The following is an 8,899-nucleotide window of genomic DNA, read 5'->3' as shown; positions in this document are numbered from 1 at the left end:
TTTTTCATCTACTAATCTTGTATTCCTTGTTCAAGTCTCATGTCACATATTACCTCTTCCATGTAGCCTTCACTTTCCTCACAGTGGTCTTAGGCTTCCTTCTCTGAAATATGAAAGCAATTGTAATGCAGTTTTATATGTATGTTTTCTAGAAAAAAAAAAAACTTGCCCCTTTTAGTTTCTTATAGTGTGCATCTCATTTTATTTTTAAAGGCCCTTGATCTAACAGTCTTCTGAATTGACAAAGGAGGCAAACAGCTACAACCAGCAACCTACAGCCAAAAAAGTATATGTGACAATGTTGCTGTGGACTGAGGTTGTGATTGTAACTTCTTTTTATAAATGGTTGTTTGATTCAAAAGTTTGTGAAGACAAGAAAATATAAAATAGAACTGAGGTCAGTAGACATAATAGGTAAGACCTTTCCACTTAATTCAACCAACTTTCAAAGGGTGAAAAGATTATCTTTCAAGCTTTCCAAGACATGTGCCCTCTTATTTCCCAAATGTTTCACTCTTGGTTCAACATTAAGCAATGTAGAGAGCCGTGATAGGAGGGGAGGGCAGGGGATGGGGGGAAAGGAAGGATAGTAGAATGAAATAGACATTATTATTACTGTGTGTATATACGTGACTGCATGACCAATGTGATTCTGCAACCTGTACACTCAGAAAAATGAGAAATTATATCCCATCTGATTCAAATGTATGATACGTCAAGGTCATTGTACTGTCATATGTAACTAATTAAAACAAAGTTTTAAAAAATCCTCAAATAAATCTACTTTAATCCTGAAGTGTAATTTCATAACTTAAATGAGACTCACTGGAGCCTTAGTCTATTGATCTGAGATGATCATAAATCTGATGTTTTTACTGTGTTTTCAGAAACACTATTTCAATAAAATGCAAGCGAGTGTAACATGCTCCTGTCAAAGCAGAGCATGACACTACTTAAAAATGGCATGAAAAATCTTATTCTGATTCTTATAGCAGAGAGACTCCTGTATAAACTGATTCCACTCCAATTAAGACAAAGGCCACTGAGGTTTTTAAAGGGAGAACAGGAAGCAAGATGAGACAATAGGTAAGTGAAGAGGGGAGACCAAAAAGTTTCTTCAGGATTTTTTGAAATGGAAAATTACAGAAGTGGTAAGTAAAAATTTACTGAAATGGTTTGACGAGTGTGGGTTGGACATTGTATATTTTGGGTTGAATCTCATTTGCTTGAATAAATATTCAGCATGGCAACTGAGGTCACCTTTAGGGCTAAACTTTGGTCATGCATCTTAGCATAGGGTTTAGTCAAGCTCTTTGTGCAGCATGGAAATTTACAGTTCACCCCTCATAATATACAAAATACTTTTCCATGGAAATATTATTTCAGAAATTCTGAATGGTCCTAACTAGCTACCTACCCAAAACTATACAACCCAATAAAATATTTAAGTAGAAAGACAAAAGATACTTTTATAGTTTTTGAACATGCTGGAGTACTTCATTAAATGTACCACTGTAATTGATTAATAAGACAAATTTAAAGAAGAGACTATTTCTCTTTAATTAAGACTGACAAGTGGGACCCAGCCAAGTTTTTGAGTTCCTTTGGATCATAATGTAGAAGTTACCTTGTATTGTAGATGTCCCTCTTTCTGTGACATATGTCTCATTGCTTAACCTTATCTCCTCATAGGAGTTCCAACTACTTCAACACCTAGGATCTTATAGCACACAGAAAAAATGAATTGAGGGTGGAATCAAGAAACAAATATCGACTGGGTATGGTGCTGCATGCCTACAATTCCAGCAAGTCAGGACACTAAGGCAGGAAGATAGCAAGTTTAAGGCAAACCTGTGCAATTTAGTAAGATACTATCTAAAAATTAAAAACAAAAAAAGGACTGGGGATGTAGTTCCATAGTAAGTTTCCCTTGGTTCCTTTCCCAGTACCCCCGCCCCAACACACACACACACACACACACACACACACCAAAAAAAAAAAAATCCCCTAATATTGTGTGGAACAATTGTGAGATCCTATGCTACAGAAAGTATTTTATATGTCCAAAAGATCTCAAACTCTTGTCTTTAATAGCCTTTGAATTCAGAATAAAGTTTGTAAATCACCAAGAATAAAAGAAACCAAGAGCAAGTTTTTTTTGCTTGACAAGATATATGTTTAAACAACTGGATGGAACAAAGACTTAATTAGTTGTTTTTGTAAGCTGGAAATTTTTTTTTAGAACTTGAGAAAAAAGGAATACTAGAGAATGACATTAGCCTATATATAGTTATATTGTATGCATGTATAAATATATAACAACAAATCCCACCATTATGTGCAACTATAATGCAGCAATAAAAAAAAACTATGGAAAAAAGAAAAAAGAACTCTTCTTATGACAACATTCATTTTAGCAATAATCATTAATGAAACTAATAATAAAATAAAAGGCATAATATCCAAAATATAATATAGATAATAATATACAAGAAATACACTATTACTTTTTTCATTAAACTTTAAACATGCAATCATGTCACCACCAAAAAATGAATAGTAAACTATAAAACAGAAAAAAAAAATACATGAGCCAGGTTTGGTGGTCTATAAGCAGGAGGTTCACAAGTTCATGACCAGCCTTGGGAATGTAATGAACTCTATCTCAAAAATAAAATTTCTCAGTGGTAAAGCCCTTCTTAGCATATGTGAGGCCCTGGGTTCAATCCCCAAGAAAGAAAACAAAACAAAACAAAAAATTCATGAGTATTCAACTATATTACTATGTTTTAAAATAAGCAACTGGATATATACATATTAGTTTGAGGGAATAATGTACGACATCCCATGTTCTTAGTTAGGCAGAATCAATATTTTCAAAATGCCCGTACCACCAAAAGCAATATACAGATTCAATGAAATCCCTATCAAATACCAATAACATTCTTTACAGGATTACAAACAATCAAAAGACAATTCTTAAATTCATTCGAAACAACAAAAGACCCAGCATAGCCAAAGTAATACTAAGCAAGAAAATCAACACAGGAGGCATCCCACAATACCTGATCTGAAATTATGCTACAGAGCATAATTACAAAAAGCATTGGCATCAAAATAGACATGAAGACACAGAGACAAATCTACATAGATATAGCTATTTGATATTTGACAAAGGTGCCAAAAATAAATCTTGGAGAAAATATCACCTCTTTAACAAATGGTGCTGGAAAAATTGAATAGTTATATGTAGAAAAATGAAATTAGACTCCTTTCTGTCAATCTGCACAAAACTCAAATTGAAGTGGATCAAAGACTTAGGAATTAGACCAGAAACTTTACAACTTCAGGAATAAAACAGGATCAACATTTCATTATTTAGGTGTTGGCACCAACTTCCTTAATAAGACCTCCAAAACACAAGAAATAAAACCAAGTATCAATAAGTGCCATCAAACTAAAAAGTTTCTGCACGGCAAAGGAAGCAGTGAAAAGCGTGAAGAGGTAAACCTACAGAATTGGAGAAAATCTTGGCCAGCTACTCCTCTGATAGGGGACTGATATTCAGAATACAGAAACAACTCAAAAAACTTAAGACCAATAAATCAAATCATCCCACCAGTGAATGGGCAAAAGTACTAAACAAACTTCTCAAAAGAAAAAACACAAATGGCCAACAGATACATGAAAATATGTCAAATATCTCTGGCAATCAGGGAAATGCAAATCAAAACTACACAAAGATTTCATCTCCAGTCAGAATGGCAAAGATCAAGAAGACAAACAATAAATGCTGGTGAGGTTGTGGGGGAAAAGGTACACTTGTATATTGTTGGTGAGACTGCAGACTAGTACCACCACTCTGGAAAGCAGTATGAAGAATCCTCAGAAAAATTAGGCATGGAACCACCAGCTATCCCACTCTTTGGGTATTTTCCCAAAAGATCTAAAATCAGTATACTACAGAATTTAGCCACATCAATGTTTACAGCAGCACAATTTACAACAGCTAAACTATGGAATCAACCCAGATGCCCATCAATGGAAGAATGAATTAAGAAATTGCAATATATATATATATATATACACATACATATACATACATACACACACACACACACATATACATATACATATATATATATATACACACACACACACATATAAAATACACATACACACACAGGAGTTCTACTCTAAAAAAAAAAAAAAAAAAAAAAAAAGCAATGAAATTATGGCATTTGCCAGTAAATGGGATGGAAATAAAGAATGCTCAGTCAAATTAGCCAAACTAAGAAATGTTTTATCTCATATGCAGAAGGTAGAGTAAAATAAAGGGGGAAGGAAGGATAGGACAGCATAAAGAACTAATCAAATATAAACTAACAGATTCTACTAGAGGAAGGAGAATGGGAGAGGGGAGGGATAAAATGAAATTTAGCAGAAGAAAGAAAACAGTAAAAATCAGAACAAATAAATCAAAAGGAAAACTGCAGGAAAAAAATTAACAAAAGAGTTAGATTTTGGACAAATAAAATAGAAATTTAGCAAGACTAAGACTTAAAGGAAAGAGAATGCACAAATAGAATCAGAAACAAAAGTGGAGATATTACTAAGGATCATAAAAGACTATTATGTATAACATATGTCAATAAATTGGATAAACTAGAGGAAATAAATTTCTAGAAAACGAACAAGAATGAAATGAGAAGAAACAGAAAGTCTGAATAAACCACTGAGATTGAAGTAGTAATTAAAAATCTCAACAAGGAGATGCCCAAGATTAGATGATTTAATGGCTAGGTTTAACCAAACATCAAAATAATTAATACCAACAGTTCTTAAACTCGCTCTCAAAAAAAAAAAAAAAGGNCACCTGAAGAACAGGCACAGGCAAGCTATAGAAACAAGATGAGTTAGTGGTTTCTCTAAATTATGGTAAGACTGCCACACTTGGAACCCTTTGGCTTCTTCCTTTAACTATCTCCCAAATGTGTCCCAAAACATGTCTTCTTCATTTGCTTGCCTTGAGAGCAGGGATTGTTCTACCAACCCCAACCCTCCACCCCACCACCCTGCGGGAGGGGGGGGGGGTGATGGGAAATAAGATGTAGGTCAGAGAGTACAAAATTGAAGTTATATAGTCTAGAGATCTAAAGTACAGCATGAGGACCATAGTGAGTATTTTATTGTATACAGAAAATTTTCTAAGATTTTGAGGAACTCTTAATCACACAGAGAAAAGGTAATTATGTGAGATGATGAATGTCAATTGGCTTTACTAATCCTTTCACTATATATACATACATACCAAAACATTCTGTTTAAATATATGTGGTTTAAAAAAATAAAAAAGTTTCCTAAGTTTTAGAAAAAAACCTAAAATATTACAAAAATTCACTAACAGAAACTATGAGCAAATAAAAATAACTACAAAAAAGTATGAATTATACAGAATGAATGAAAAGTATGAATTATACAGAATAAAAGTTAAAAAAAAGATTTCCTTGAGAACATAAAGATGTGAAAAATTGGAAAGATATACCAATTACCTGGATTAGTAATCTTGACATTTAAGTTACTCTCTCTAAATAATTCTATGAGCTTAATGCATTTATTTAAAAATAAAAGTATTTTCAAGAGACACAAAAGAATTACACATGCTAATATAGAATTGCATTCACAAAAAAATAAGAAAAACATTGAAACTGAAGAGCATCCTAATAAACTATAGCTATTAATATACTGTAGCGCTGGCATAGAAACAGATGTGCACATCAATGAACAGACTAACATCCAAATTAAACCCACATGAGAAACTGCATATGTAAAAAAGCAGGGGGGGCATCTAAAATCATTTATAGAGACATAATTGCCATATTCATAGTTATAGTTAGGGTACATTCAATAAGATCCCCATGTCAGATCATCATAAAAACAAGTTTCATACTGGATTTCACATTTAAAAGTTAAAACACTTTAAATTCTAAAATATCCATAGAACACTTTTCAGAATCTTGAAAATAGTACAAATCCTAAAAAACCATAACAATTTACATATTTGAATTAAAGATTCAAACTTCTGGTGGGAGGATATTGGGGATTTAACCCAAGAGTGCTTTTACCATTGGGCTACATATTCGGCTTTTTTTTAAAAAAAAATTCTTTTTCAATTTTGAGACAAGTTCTAGCTAAGTTGCTTAGGTCCTTGCTGAATTACTGAAGCTATCCTCAAACTTGCAATCTTCCTGCCTCAACATCCCCAGTTGCTGAGATTACAAGTATGGACCACAGCTTCCAGTAGAGGCAAACTTATATATGGAAGAAGATATCATAAACAAATAAAAAGACAACCCATACATTAGTAGAGAACATTGACAGCACATATTGCAAACCAATAATCAATATCCGTATCAGTCATTCATAATACAAATTATAAAAAGTGAGCAAAGAATGAGAAAAAGGCAATTATCAGAAAAAAAGAAATATCAATGGTTAAATTTGTGGGGAAAAAATACTCAAATTTATAAATCAGGGAAATGCAAATAAATACAAAAAGCATTATGCTTCTGTCAGGTTGGCAGGAATTTAAGTGGTTTATAATTTCCCATGCTGATAAAGACTATATATAGTAAACTACCAAGGCTCACAGACTGCTAGTAAATTGTATGACTATTTGGAAGACAATCTGACAATATTCTGTCAAAATGCAAAATGACCAAACTACATTTCTAGATCTCTCCCTGACAAAAAGTGTAAGCATAAAAATACATGCACAAGATTATCCATTTTAGCACTGTTCTGACAGGAAAATTCTCTAACTGCCCTAGAATCATTGAATGAATGAAGACATTTTAATACAAAGAGATGTGAGTGGAAAAAAGCTTTGTGTAGAAATATATTCGTATTCATGTGTTGCTTATAATAGATTTAAAAAAGCAATCAGGCAATTTCTTCATGGTGTGATCCATCATGAAGAGTATTTACATGAACTAAGATGACTACAATTTTGCCAGGTGATATAACCTTAAGACCAGAGTCATATATGTAGTTCCTCATTGACCAAAGCATCCTAATATGGTGTATGACTGTATATGCCACATATATCACAAACATAACTATATATGCATACAATGATTATATAAGCTTAGAAAGAAATCTAAGGGGAAACCATCACATCGGTTACCTATGTAAATTAGAATGGAAAGTGAGACTATGATTTTTTTTTTGTACTTTTTAGTATTTGTTTAAGGCCATGTGTATTACTATCAAAATCTCAACAGGTATTGCTTTTGAAATTTTCCAAAGGCATCACTTTACATAAAGGGAAGTAAAATCACAGCAAATAATTTCAGGCAATCTGGTCCTAACAGTTTAATTTCACTTTCATCTACACTCCTTTCCCAGTTCCATTACCCCTTTTTTATCTTCAGCATCTCTAAATCCCATCGATTTCTCCAATCAATCCTGCTTCACCATCCAAATTCATGGTCACAATTGTCCATAAATATATCTCCATATGAAAATTAATCTTTAAAGGTAGAGAGATTCTTTTGTATCTATAATCTCCCCCAAAATGTCCCATTGGAAGTACTTAATACACTTGCTAAATTTAGCATAAATTGACTGACATGCTTATTAAACATACTTTCAAAATCTGTATTGGTTCATATTTTTTATTCCCTTTTTAACTGGAAGCTCTAAGGTTAGATAGAACCATTTTTAAAAACACGATGAAGCCAGGGGTGGCGGCACACACCTATATCCCAGCTACTCAGAAAGGCTGGCAGGATTTCCAATTTGAGTCCAGCCTGGGCAGCTTAGTGGGACAATATCAAAATTAAAAAGGGGATAAGAATGTTGCTCAGTGATGAAGTGCTTGATTGAGGTCCAGAGTTCTATCCCCACAAATAAACAATAATTTTTCTTTCCTCCTTTCCAGAATATCCCATCTGGAGTATTTCCTGGATTATACCAGAAAACACACTAACAGAGAAGAAATGTTTTCTTTTCAGAAAATTGTGGACTAGTCAAGTAAAACAATGTGGCTCAAAGTCTGACTCCACTACATGCTAGCCTTTGTTAAGTCTACAAGCACCTACCAGAAAGATGTGATGAATGTGACACCATAGAAGTTCTGCCCCTTTCTTTCTTCCTCTACTAGATTTGTCCTTTCCAACTCCAATATATTCTGAGCATCTTTCCCCAAGCCAAAACTAAAGAGTCAGAAAAATTCAGTTTCATTCTATATATCCCTGTGTGACTGAAAGGTACTACTTGGTCATAAAAAGATCTACTTGTCCCTATTGATATTATACCTTGTTTTATTCAGAACTATGGTCTCCCAATGTTTTGCTATTATTTTATCAATGACTGTACTTATAGGGTCTTTTCTCTCCCATTAAGTAGAAAAGTGACCAAAAATATCTTATCTATTCTATCATACAAGTAGTTCTGGCTTTATCTATTTAATTATTCTTAAACCAATTCCCTGATACTTTGTATTCACATAATTTAGTGCCTGGAAGTGAAGGGAATCTCTTCCACTGGATCTCTTATAAGTAAGTAAAGCTCAGAAAAAGTCTCCTACAGTCTCATTAGCCTAAGTACCATAAACTTCCTAGTCTTAACAATCTTGCAAAAGATCTTGCCCTGATTGATTCAAAGAGTTCCTTAAAGGAATATGGATTAGTGGTTAAGTGACCCTGGTTGAATTCCTGGTACCTTTAAAAAAAAAAAAAAAAAAAAAAATCAGGATGAATGATCTCTGTGTCACACTACCCTTACCCTTGGGTCAGGGAATTATAACATTACTGGAAAGTATTCACAATTATTCACATTTCTTTCTTCATCTATTAAACACACTTGACATGTTCAAAAAAAGACTTTTTAATATTAA

Source organism: Marmota marmota, unplaced genomic scaffold (assembly GCF_001458135.2).
Source record: "Marmota marmota marmota unplaced genomic scaffold, marMar, whole genome shotgun sequence".
NCBI lineage: Eukaryota > Metazoa > Chordata > Mammalia > Rodentia > Sciuridae > Marmota > Marmota marmota.
This window is presented reverse-complemented; position numbering follows the sequence as displayed.